This window comes from Polypterus senegalus, chromosome 2, assembly GCF_016835505.1.
Source record: "Polypterus senegalus isolate Bchr_013 chromosome 2, ASM1683550v1, whole genome shotgun sequence".
Taxonomy (NCBI): domain Eukaryota; kingdom Metazoa; phylum Chordata; class Cladistia; order Polypteriformes; family Polypteridae; genus Polypterus; species Polypterus senegalus.
The window spans coordinates 48127113-48141157 of NC_053155.1; the positions used below are offsets into that span (position 1 = coordinate 48127113).

A 14045-nucleotide genomic window follows, 5' to 3' on the forward strand; every position below is an offset into this window, starting at 1 on the left:
CTTTTAATATGACATGCCACATAAATGTTAATAATGGCATGGAAATTTTGCATCCATTATGTCTTTTACCACTTTGAGGGTTAAAGGCAAAGACCTCCATCCAGGCTTCTGGCAGCACATTAAAGATATGCTTACCTTTCTGAGGAAACCTGTTAGACTGAGAAGAGTGTGGGAATGAGAGAGAGGCATGTACACACCCTACAGAGGGGGAGTGTACAAAAGACTGGGCAGCTTAGCACAGCAGAACTGCTGCAGAGGAGAGAGCAGAGACACATCTGGCTTCCCCAAAAACTGGACTGGATTGAGTGAAACGTCTTCTTTAGCCTTAGGTTTTACAGAGAGAGCTTGAAAGAAGTCAGGAACAATGGCGAAGCAGGTAGGGAATTCGTTTGAATGAATGCCAGCACTTTGCTGGGTTTAAGTACTCTCAGTAAACTTTGAATGATTGAGGCTATGCCCTTACCTGGGCTGCATTACAGAAACAGTGCATTCATTTTATATATATATATATATATATATATATATATATATATATATATATATATATATATATATATATATATATATATATATATATATAAGACTGAGCATTTTTATTATCCTTTGTTTGTGTTTTAAATGTTGTGGCATCAGGCTCTCTCATAAAGGCATGTTTGGCAAAGATTTCAATGTAAACTACTTTCTTATCATTGATGAAATCCAGATGCAAGGTTTAAATGAAACACAGAATCTGTTTTGTTTCAATTAGCAATGCAATTTCTCATGACCAAGAATATTCTTCATATGGCAAAAACATGTGACTATAAATAAACAAACAAAATGAAAAAAAAAACTAAAATAATGAAAGATAACCATGAAAACATAGCAAGGTTCATTTTCGGAATTCTTTAAGTTACAAAACACATTCTAGAAATCTTCTTAAAGGCTGACACATTTGTGTACACTGTTTTATTCTGACAAAGATGCTACTTTTTATTCTATGCCATTTATTCCATGATACTTCTTGCAACACATTATAAATAGATACAAATTCTTTCTACAGATTGCATTGTGATTTGGAATAAAACACAGATACCTTTTTCTGTTTTAATAGTTTGAAGGTTACTTAGCTGAATAGTCTTCATTCAAATACAAATATTGTTTTTGTATCATTAGATTTTTTTGTATTGTTTTAATAATTTCTTTATTAATGGATGCTTATCAATATGTACTTGTCATGATATACTACTTATGTATCCATCTACTGCTTTCTTATTTATTTTTCAGTGATAGCTTTTCTTGAAAGTTTTGTTGTTGTTTAATACCTAGAAGATTAATTTTGGGAAAAAATAAGGTGTCCTCTTTAAATTAAAAAAAATGTTCTAATCTATAAAATGTTATTCCTTAAGAGTTTTCAATTTTCTTTTATTTTATTTTGAGACACTAATAAGTTGTACAAATGAAATTAAGGATAAGCACTACCTAAACCAAAAGTCTTCTTTGTGTCTGTCTGCAGATATCGTTGTATTTATATGAACGTCTCACGCTGGTAATTTGTGATGGCTGGTCACAGCTTGTCATGGGACCCTCTCATGCAGAATGGTCTTGTCCAGATCAAACTAGGCAGCTGCTCACTAGCTTTAGATCACACACGGTGTATGTCATGTACTTGTTATCTGGTGGATAATAACATAAAAGTCCTAACATGAAATATGTAACCTTTTTAACCTTTTTGCTTGTGTAGTTCCGTTTTAATGGCATAACATATTAATAAAGGGTGCAGAGTTCAAAAATAAATGGAAATATTGTTTGCCAATTTTTAATGAATTATACTCTTTTCATCTCTCTTTCCAGTCCTTCTGCTAACATATTTCAAGTGTTGTCAGACTACAGTAAAGGCCAGTCATACCTATTAGAACAAAATGCACTGGTGATTAATTTCGTCCTGACAAGACTGCCCTATGAAGCTCATTTGCTTTCAACAACAAATTGCGTTACTTTAAAAGAAAGAAATGACCTATATTGTTTTTGACAGAACATCATTTTTTTGCATTTATATTTAGCTCTTCGGCTATAGGTCCTACACATGTGCTGTAAGTCTTTGTGCCTGGTTCTGATTATAAAGGAGTATACTGTATTAACAATGAAATTTAACATTAGTAAATATATGCTGGAAATAAAAACAGGCAAAGGAGAAAGCACAAGGAGCAATGTTTAGTAAATTTGCATTGGTGGCCCTGAAAATAATGCGGATGGTTACGTCTACCAAAAATAGCATGTGTCTGTCTAACTTTATAGCAGTCTGAGAAGCATTCAGTGACTTGTATGGAGTCACAAAGGACACACAGGATTCCAAGCTGATGGATTGTCACTGTCTGTGACTGACAGCTGGTGACATCCATGATGTAAACCTTCTAATCTAATCTAATCTAAACCTTGATTGAACCCTTCGTTTTTTATTTATTTCTCAACTTGTACCACAGTATTAAACCAAGTAGAGGTAAACATGGTAAAGTATTATTATGAATTTAATTTGCCATGTTAATTCATTTTAATTGGTCTTTTAGATTTTTGTTATATTTTGATAAGTTTGTGACTGACACTTTCACCATTTACAAAGGATAACCCTGCATTAACGAATTATAATAGCATGGCAAACAGCTAATCATTCAGTTTTGCATCATATCATTCATCTTGTTACACTCATCCCATGAATGTGGATATTAAAGTTACTTGCGGTACTAATGTAAATATTTTATGCACTATTAAAAAGTATGAATTTCCATATTACTTGAATAGAAGATTATTTGAAATGGTTTGCTGCTTATAGTGAACAAAAACAGCTTAAATCAGACAATGCTTTAAGCTGTATCATCAGCCACCATCCCTCAAGAATGACAAACACAGAATATTTAAACTTAAGATAATAATTTAATAAGTAATAGTAATTCATTTTTAAATCTTAAAGTCATCTGAAAGCCTTTTATCATGAAAAGCTGGAATTATGAAGTTATAGTTTTTTAAAAGCATTATGAACAGATAGAATATGTATGTATACATTTGTATTTATATATACATACACACTGTATATTTTACAGTAGGTATACATACAAAATGTGTAATAGATTAAACATAAATCTGAAATAAGGTGGAGTCCTTTTGGTTTCCATGCTCATCAGTCCAGTCACAGAGCAGGAAAACAGCATACTTTACTTTAAGGAAAAGGAATCTTATTTTTGATAATGTGCATACGTTTTACTTTGATGCAACTGTAACACTGTAAATTATACAACATATAACCTCTTATAGTGACATGCTAAAATACAACTCTAGATATGCAAAGTAATGGTAAATTCTTAAAAATGCTAAAGCAGTCTTTGCTAATTTATTTGAAAGCTATTCTGTTCAGTTACTTCTCTTTAGGTGGAGATTGCTTCTGCATCCAAATTAATTGTCATTGTGCTATAAATCTTTATTTTGACCTCCTGTCAGCAGAGGGTGCCATAATTCCATTCAATTTCTTGAAGAAATTGTCAAGTTGGTTCACATCTACTTTAGTCTGTTCAAGAGCCACACAGTTTCAGTTTGAAGCTGATGAGGTCTTCATTAAAAGGAGTTTTGGAGAACAGGAGTTCCAGAGGAAGATCAGTAGGACACAAATGGAGGAAGTGTGAAGCGCTGGTGGAGGGTTTAAATAAACTGTGATAAAGCTTTAGAGTGAGACATAACTTCCATTTTTTCCACAATCTCTTTAAAGGTGTCTTTATGTTCTGTGCTTTCCAAAGAGAATTAGGTAAATAAGCAAAGAGGATCTAACCACACTATAAAAGTGCTCAAAGTATGAAATGTAAGCATACACATACGAATAACGTTTACAACAAAACACAGTCAAATATCTCACTATTTCATTTTGAGTCATATCATTTATTTTAATATCCGATTCAAATATTGACTTTCAACATAAAATGTGATATAAACACATCTACAAATTGTACATATTTTATAAGTAAACCATCCTATATACAAAGTTACCAGATTATTTACACATTTTGCATATAACTGTTATATTATATTATATTATATTATGACCTTTTACATACTCCATAAAATAAGAATACTTATAAGTCCAAACTTTCAGCATCAAGGTCTTTTATAAGCAGTCTTCACCATGCATGTAGAGTCCGGTAATATTTTGAGTAGTAAGCAGCTTCTTGTGAGTCTGCTTTCCTTTGGTCTTTTGGAGTGTGTGGTGCAGTAGGTATGAGATTGGTTTCACCTTGCCCATCACAAACAGAGCTGACATCCTTGTCTCCACCATTCTATTATTTTTTAGCACAGGTAGCAACATTTTCTGTGATGTACCAGTCTGATGAAGGCTGTTCAGTGATAGCTGACCAGATGCAAAAAGATTGCTGTTCCTGGATTCTGAAAAGTAGTTTGACTGATCATAGTGTCTCTCTTTGTCAATGTTTCTCATACACATGTGGTTTCTTATATCTGATGACTTTTGCTTAAAACTGTTGATTGATATTTGGATGGTTTGAAACTTGAAATATCGTATAAGATTAAGGATGGGGTTCTGTGGTCCACCGTGGCCTTTTCCAGCAATGACTTTGTACTCCACAAATGTTTCTGTGGGAAACCATTAAATTAAGAAGAATATATTCTGGTTATAGTGTGGGTAAATTACTATTTATGTGGAAACATATTACCTCTTGATAACAATTTTGTTCCTTTGTCTACATTTTGCCATCTTTGATAAGGTCTGCTTTCAGTCTATTTTCAATATGATAAATTCTAAAAGTCTGATGTAGAATTTCACAGTAATTAGAGTTGTTGCTGGAACTAACCATGGGCTCTCAGGGGCCTTGTGGCATACCATAATGTTTTCGATGTATCTGCTTGGAACACTTATGCTTCCTTATGTTTGATTTTGTCCACATTTCAAGGCAAAAACATGGTGTCACTGATTTTATGTTTACACAATTCCATGTAATTTGCTTGGATTGAAATAACAGCATTTTCAGATTTTGAGATAATTATATGTATCTATGGTAATTTATCTTGCCGATTTCAGAATTATGATTTGCTCTTTGATACTTTTTGACTTTCCTTAGGGCATAATATTTCCTCACAGATCATTCAATTTATCAGAATTCCCAATCAGTTGGATTTCTCCCAGCAATGTGTCACTCACATTATTTACATTGTGTGTTTTTGTGTGTGTGCACATCCACTCCTTCACTGATCCAGCTGTCTTGTTGTGATAATGACATCTTGACAGTGTAATTGTCCTTACCTGGTTGGTGGATAATCATCATTTTGTACCTCTCGAATTGTGGAAACCGTCCGTTGTAGCTAGGTTGGCCTTTTACAAGCGGCTTCCCTATAATGAAAGACTCGTTTATGGCATGTCCATAGACGTACTTCAGTATAACAAACAGAGAAGCAAACATATGAAGAGGGCTGGAGATTCAGAGGAATCCATGTCTAAAAGAATATTCAAGCCAAATATAATCATGTTTTCTTGAAGTAATGGCAGAGAAAAAAAATGTACAGTAATCCCTCGCTATATTGCACTTCGACTTCGCGGATTTTAAATTTAAGCATATCTAAATATATATCACGGATTTTTCGCTGGTTCACGGATTTCTGCGGACAATGGGTCTTTTAATTTATGCTACACGCTTCCTCAGTTTGTTTGCCCTGTTGATTTCATACAAGGGACGCTATTGGCGGATGGCTTAGAAGCTACCCAATCAGAGCATGTATTACATATTAACTAAAACTCCTCAATGATATAAGATATGCTTCCTGCACGGTGCTTGATTGTTTGCTTTTCTCTCTCTCTCACCCTCTCTCTCACTCTCTCTGCCTGATGGAGGGGGTGTGAGTAGAGGGGCTGTTTGCACAGAGGCTGTTTGCCTAGAAGATACAGACACTCCTCTACAAAATGCCGCTTTATTGCGGTGGTTCTGCATACTTAAAAGCACGTATTGATTTTTTGATTGTTTACTTTTTTTATCTCGCTCTCTCTCTCAGACATTCTCTGCTCCTGACGGTGCTCCTTTGAAGAGAAGATATGTTTGCATTCTTTTAATTGTGAGAAAGAACTGTCATCTCTGTCTTGTCATGGAGCACAGTTTAAACGTTTGACTAAAGGGTGTTATTTCATGTCTAGAGGGATCTAATAATGTTAACAGTGTGGGAGAGTTTATAAGGGCTTAAAATATATAAAAATAACCACACAAACATATGGTTTCTACTTCACGGATTTTCACCTATCGCGGGGAGGTCTGGAACGCAACTCCCACAATCGAGGAGGGATTACTGTAATCCTATATATTTTATGGAGAACAGAAATAAAGTTCCTGACAGAATAAGCTTGTATGGAGGTTAAGGTTCAACAAAAAGTACCAAAATGTCCATGAAAAATATTTAAATTTTTTCATATCACAGAACCCAAATATTAGGAAACCAGTCTCATGCAAAAGAATCAATCCCAGCTGTTCATGTGACAATTTTCCAGAGGTGGTTTATTTACCAATATTTTAGCCAAAATGAATTTGTTTGAGATGTTGTGAGTGTACGTCTGAAAAGCTGATATATGGATTATTTAACACGAATAAGCTGAGGATGTTTTCCTAAACGTTTTGCTAGTGTTTGCTGTGAGTTCAGTGTTGGCCACAGAGAAGTGTGTTGTACCTGGAACTTTGTTGTCTGTGTTTGTTCAGTAGTAGAGTAGATTTTTTTTTAATTACAAGTAACATGGGGTAAACAACAGATAAAAAAATTATCATTTTTGACTGCAGTATTTCTTTAACATTTGGATGATTTGGCTCGGAATGTTAAGCAGTTTGCTTCTTTGAGAATGCTCCTGTTTCCTCAAATGAATGTCTTCCTATTGAATTGGTGGAAGTGAGAAGTAGAGCCAGAGGATTGGGTAAACTGTGGCCATTGGGTGAACTGGATCATTCACCAGTTTTTACAGGTGCTTGAAATCAAAATAAATGAGCCCATATTTACCATATTCCATGTTGTCTTTTGTGTTTTTTACTATAGTTGTTGTTACGTAGTGTCTAGATGCTACACTAATTTGATCTACTGTTTGGCATGGACCTATTGTACTAAGAAGGAACATGTACCAAAATAAACAGAGTATAAAATTGAAAAGTTAAGAATGAATGCACAGTGTTCAGCAAATAATGGACTGCAAGATACTTTTTTTTACAGAGGTTGGAACAAAGGCTGCATATTTAATCTCTCAGGAAAGGGTTGCAATGTTCAAAGATATAATAATCTTCCAAACTAGCTGCTAGTTGATAGGCTCAGCATTTTTCCAGTCATTTGCTATCTAAAAAGGCAGCACAAACACAAGCTACCTGCATGCATTTAAATTTGTTAATCAAACCAAGCTATTCTTGAAATAGAGGATCTGCCATTTGTTTGCAAATTCCCACACTCTTGGGACATGTCACATGTTAAGAACAAAGATAACTCACATGCAATGAGAATTTTCCAGTCGATTTGCTGTCTTTGATAAAGATAAGCAGATGCTGCGGTTACATCCTCTGACTTTAGACTGTTGAACAGCACCACAACAACTGCAGATGGAGTTGTCACTTAATCGTGAATGATAAGGTCCATTCTGTAAAGATGGATGGATTTTCTACATCAATATTTCTTAAACTATGGGTTGCATACATGTTTCTTAAGGGTCACCACATGATTGTGTAGTAAAGTTAGCAGAGTTCATCCAAGTGATAAAAACGCCCTCTCATTAGTGTAGAATTTATTAAGGTAATATTTAAAACAAAAGTGTTGATGCATCATTGAGAGCCTTCATTCCTATGGCACAAAAATATAAAAAATATTCCCCAAGGAACAACTATATGAAACAATCAGCAGAGATGACTGACAAGCAACGACACATGTAAGTAAAGAGGAGAGGTGGGAATGACAGACATGTTTGTGAGGTGAAATATCAATATGAAAATAATGGATGTGGCACAAGGAGGTGTTGTTTTCATGGTGTTATGAAGGGTGAGTGATTAGGTTTGAGATATATATAGTGCCATAGCAGTGCAGTGTATACTGAAAGCATTTTCAGTGGCCATGGTCAACTGATCAATGCTGTTGAATGTCTACTTCTACATATTTAAATCTGTAACAAAGGTGCAAAGAAGATTAAGTTAATGTGCTACTGTGAGCAAGTATTCTTTCTTGTAGCGCAATTTTAAAGTGGTATGATAAATTTCAGTCTACTGGTAGTGTGAGGGACACAGGTAAACTATTGAGAACTGAAAGAACCAGAAAATAGCAAAAGGCTGAGATTCGCATTCTGCACATCACAACATGCACAGTCTAAGTGTGCCTTTTAAGGGGACTGATCTGATCTCATTTGTGTGTTTTAGTTACCACACAGAAGCACTACCTAATGTGAAGCTGTCCACATATTGTATCTACCACTGCTTCATTTGTGTTCATGAATGGCAGTGACCTTTTGCTGTATTAAAGAGCTGTTGTTTAAAGTTAATTATTTCAGTGTTCCTGAAAAAAGTTTTTTTTAGGGCTTAGTCACCAACAGCTTGTGTTTGGCATCATCATTATATTATAATGCTGTTCTTGGAACTTAATAGAACCATCAAAATTCTTACCAATTTTCTGCTGGAAGTCATCTCAAAAAGGCTTAAAGTAAGTCGAGAAATTGTCGGCATGCAAACATTCAATTAAATGTGATTAATTTCAAGGAGGGTTTAACAGATTAATGTCCTGTTCTGGTACATGGAACTGGCTGTTTAGAGTGATGATCAAACTCTGATCAAACTCTGACCTCTGGGGACACAGCCAGCTAGTACTTACCTCATGCTTTATTGTGACACTGCAGTGATAAACTGCCTGCTATATTCCCTCTGGCTTTCACTGCCTGTTTTGTTTGGTCTGTATTGATAAACTGTTGGTTTGCTATCCTGCTGTATATTACACAGTTCCCAACCCCACACCACCAAATTCAATAATCTATTACATAATATAAAAAAAAAACTTAAGGTCTGTCCTTCTGAGCAACCTGAATGGTCAGTTTAGATTTGGTGTGGTTGGTCACTATGGCTTTGGTGACTCAACAAAAGAGAAAGTGCGATAGTGAGACGCATGAGGAGGAGTAAAGGCAGATGAGGCATGCTGAGAGAGTCACCTTCAAAGATGGCAAGTATAAAAATGGGCAGGAGTCTGAGTAAAGTACTTGAGAGACCATAAGCCAGTTAAGAGACCTTCACACATGCAAATACAGAGGAAAGGTACCTAGAAAAGGGCAAGAGGTAACAAATATTTTTTTATTCTATCACCTGTCTTTGATAGGTACTGTGGTTAGTGTTAAATAAAGAATAAAAGGGAATGGCACGGATATACAGTTATTCAGACTATTATGGTGGTTTAGTTGTTATGCATGGGATGTGTTGTATTGTTTTATTTTACTTTGGTTTTGGTAATATTGTTTAATGTATAGATTATATATTGTATATTAAACTGTTAACAATGGAATACACCACCCAAATATGATCATTTTTATTTTTAGTAGTAATTTTAATTTAACTGAGATAACAAAGTTTCTGACACATTGAGTCTCTATGGAGACCAATGTTCAATAAACAATATCAAAATGTCTATGAAAAATATCTGATGTCAGATATCCAATGATATGCGAGCAGGTCTTCAATTTAAAGGGTCAGTTTCATTTCAGAGTCAATCCCCATCTGTTCTCAAGGGAATTTTTATGGTTTATTTAACCATATTTTAGCCAAAATTAATGGGTTTGAAAATTTGTGTGCATTTGACTGTGTATCTGACATACGGGTTATATCACACAAGTAAGGTGAGATTGTTTTCCTAAATGCTTTGATATTGTTCAGCTTTGGTCTGAAGTTCCGAACTATATAATACACGTACTGTATACATTTTGTTCCTCAAAAAATCATCAGTTCATGTTAAGTAATGTATGATGAATATTCTTTTTTGATGTTTACAGTGTGGGTAAGTTTAGTGGTTAGAAGATCTGGCATCCTTGGTTCTAATCTTGTACTATAGCATTGGGTACTTGTCTGTGTGGGGGTTTTATTATTAATTTCTTGTGGGTACTCCTGCATTAAAAATCAATAAGTATGTATCCAGTTAGGGGTTTTAAACCCAATTTTTATGAATATGATATTCGCATTTAGCTATCATTTTTTAATCTTTATTCTGCAATGTCTTGTTTTCTGTGGGCATTGCCATTTTAAGTTTAATGCACATACTGTTAACAGCCACATTGCTAATCATGATGACGAGAAGTCATGACCCATGACGTCACGACTTAACAGGTATAAAGTTCAGCTGAAAGACTTTCTAGTTATCTGAGTTACAGATGTTGATTTGCAAATCTGTTTATAGTGAAAAGGCCTTCTGGTATTCAAACTTGCTTGGTTTCCTTAGACCTTTGATTTTTGCCTTGCATTTTCTATTTGACATTCAATCAGTTTGCCGGCATAGACATCACAGAACATTTTATCTCCTGTATCCCTTTTATAAAAATTATTTTCTGCCCTACACTGAGTTATTACAGTTGGGTGTTGGATGTGAATGTGAGTAAGGGTAGATGCACAAGTGAGCTCTGTAATGGATTAGCACAAATCCTTCATTAGATCCTGTCTTACACTGGAGCCTGTTGTGATGTGCTATAGTCCCCATTACCGAACCCAATTAAATAGGTGTGAGAACATTATGTTATATTTTGCTGCATTAATTGCTGTAACATCAAAACACATATCCAAAAACCGTGCTGCACACCAATAGGGTTTCCATTAATGCCATTAGTAGAGTTTATTGCTTGATAAATAAAGCTGGTCTACCCTTACATTCAGAATCATTTACATCAATATGTCTTGAGTGCTTACGCCATCATGCCACCACTCCATCTTGTCAGATTATAATTGTACTTAATGTTTTAGCCAAACTTGCAATGAGGTTTATTTACAGGTACCACTTTTTCAATAGTTTCTCAAGTGAATGTGGGTCTAGAAGACATTCATTTTACTTGGTACTGTCTAGGTTGTGCTGCTCAGGTCTTCTAAGTTTCTAAACATCATCTGGCTTTTTTAGACTGGTACAATAAGTGTAAAATGGTAGCTGCATGTATTGGCAAACGCAATACAACAGGAATAACAACAACAACAACATTTATTTATATAGCACATTTTCATACAAACAGTAGCTCAAAGTGCTTTACATATTAAAGAATAGAAAAATGAAAGACATAATTATAAAACAAAATAAATCAACATTAACATCGAATAAGAGTAAGGTTCAATGGCCAGGGGGGACAGAAAAAACAAAAAAACTCCAGACGGCTGGAGAAAAAATAAAATCTGTAGGGATTCCAGACCATGAGACCGCCCAGTCCCCTCTGCGCATTCTACCTAACATAAATGAAACTGTCCTCTTTGGATTTAGGGTTCTCACGGAAGGGCTTGATGATGATGATGGTCACGTAGACTTTTTCCTTTTAATCCGTCCATCATTGTTGGAGCATCATGAAGGTTTGAGTAGGTGGAGGTGGCGCAGGCCACCACCACAAAGAAACCGGAAAAAGAAACAGAAAAGAGAGTTGGGGTCAGTACCGATTTTAGAGCCACCATGAATAGTTGTTATGATGAATTGAACATACAGAGTATTAGGATTAAGTTAAATTACGATTAAAATGAAGTTATAAAAAGGCCATGTTAAAGTAATGTGTTTTCAGCAGTGTTTAAAAGTGCTCTACTGTATTTGCCTGGCGAATTCCTATTGGCAGGCTATTCCAGATTTTAGGTGCATAACAGCAGAAGGCCGCCTCACCACTTCTTTTAAGTTTTGTTCTTGGAATTCTAAGGAGACACTCATTTGAGGATCTGAGGTTACAATTTGGAATATAAGGTGTCAGACATTCCGATATATAAGATGGGGCGAGATTATTTAAGGCTTTATAAACCATAAGCAGAATTTTAAAGTCAATTCTGAATGACACAGGTAACCAGTGTAGTGACGCTAAGACTGGTGTGATGTGTTCTGATTTTCTTTTCCTAGTTAGGATTCTAGCAGCTGCATTCTGCACTAGTTGCAAACGATTTATATCTTTTTTGGGTAGTCCAGAGAGGAGTGCGTTACAGTAATCTAGTCGACTGAAAACAAACGCGTGAACTAATTTCTCAGCATCTTTCAGTGATATAAGAGGTCTAACTTTACTTATGTTTCTTAAGTGAAAAAATGCTGTCCTAATGATCTGATTAATATGTGATTTAAAATTCAGATTACAGTCAACAATCACCCCTAAGCTTTTTACCTCCGTCTTGACTTTTAATCCTAATGTATCCAGTTTATTTCTAATAGCCGCATTGTATCCATGATTGCTGATCACTAAAATTTCAGTTTTCTTTATTTAACTTGAGAAAATTACTATTCATCCATTCTGAGATACTAGTCAGACATTGTGTTAGTGAATCAATAGAATCAGGGTCATCAGGAGCTATTGATAAGTACAGCTGTGTGTCATCAGCATAGCTGTGGTAGCTCACGTTGTGCCCTGAGATAATCTGACCTAACGGAATACAAGATTTTTTGTCAAATTATGTTTTTAAAACAAATTCAATATTTGGATAATAAAATTAATCACAAGCATGTGTGTTTATAAAGAAGAATGAAATCGGAAAAGTGTGTTCGAAGTCATGCTTCATTAAATATTAGTTTAATCAGTATTAGATACATTCTTGTAACAGCATACTGAAAAAATTAGGCTGACAATAAGGATGATACTTGAATTTCTGTATCTGGATGTAATTGTAATTCAGATCTTCGGAAGAAACTGAAGTGTTGATTGACGTAAGCAATATGTCTAATACATGTACCAGTCATGCAAATTGTGGCTGAGGTTTCATTTTGTACAGAGTCCTAAGGCAAAATTTGGTACTCAATTACATTTGTCAGCCACGCAATAAAATACAATAAAAGCCCCGTATTCCTTTAGCAATGATCAGAGACAGATCCATCTGGCAGCTAAAGTGGAAGAGTTTGCTTTAAGGGAATTGCTTGACAGTTCTTTTCTTTTTTGCCAGAAATCATATCCATGGTCTGATATGACAGTAGACTCCAAGGATTATTTATTGCTCTCTTGTTACTCATTATTCTGTTGTTAAGACTTCTCTAATGATTAAAGCATGAGTGTGGACCCTATGGTGAAGAGAAACACTTTGGCTTTTGCACTATTTCTAAAGTAAACTTTAAAAAAAATCTTTTAGACTCTATAAAAACTGATTGGTTTAGTTGCAGCTGAGAGCTGGTGTAATCTCGTCTAAACCCTTCATGTTATTTCCTAGCCATGTCATCATTAGAATGTTAAATGCATTTCATCAGCTTCCTTGTGGGCATCTCGCCTCATGTTCAGCAATTTTTTAACAATTAGCACAGGCAATGATTAATAATCCATGAAAGATCTAATGGTAACGAACGTTAAAATTTGTCTAACTTAATGTGTTTCTTTCATTTATTATTGTACATTTCATTGACAAATAATTGATTTTTGTTAACCATTTCTCTCCACCATGTGGGAAAGAAGTTGCCTTTTTATGGTATTGCCAACAAAAAATCTAAAAGAGAATTTTTTTACCCATCCAGTGCAAATTATTAGGGTAGGGCTGCCTTATAAATTTCTGTAATTTCTTTTGGAGATATTGTATTTTTTATCCTGAGGTTGTGTATGTTACTGATTTAAGACTTACTTTTCCTTTAATTGTGTTCTAGTAATTATTTTTAGTATTTACACATTGCTCTCTTGTTTTTGTCTTTAACTAGCCATCCCTCGCGACTCTGCCCACGCAGTAGTGAAACAGGACAGTGAGGAGGGCCCTGCCCGGGTCCCCACTTGTGATGTCACGCTTCCTTCTTCCCTCAGCCCGCAGCCTCTGTCTCAAATTAGCACGAATATATCGCTCCTGAAAGTGAACTATGATTCTTAGCGTGATTAGAGAAGTCCCAAAATCAACCGGAATGTTCAAGCAAAT

At 35.1% G+C, this 14045-nt stretch overlaps 1 protein-coding gene across 1 annotated transcript in view; it reads left to right on the forward strand.

The window, feature by feature from the left end:
- Positions 1-270: 270 nt before the first annotated feature.
- mid1 (midline 1) overlaps positions 271-14045 on the forward strand; it is a 637552-nt gene continuing 623777 nt past the window's right edge. The window contains exon 1 of the mRNA XM_039743637.1: positions 271-376. The gene's annotated coding sequence lies outside the window, so the exon portion shown is untranslated. The remainder of the gene's footprint in view (positions 377-14045) is intronic.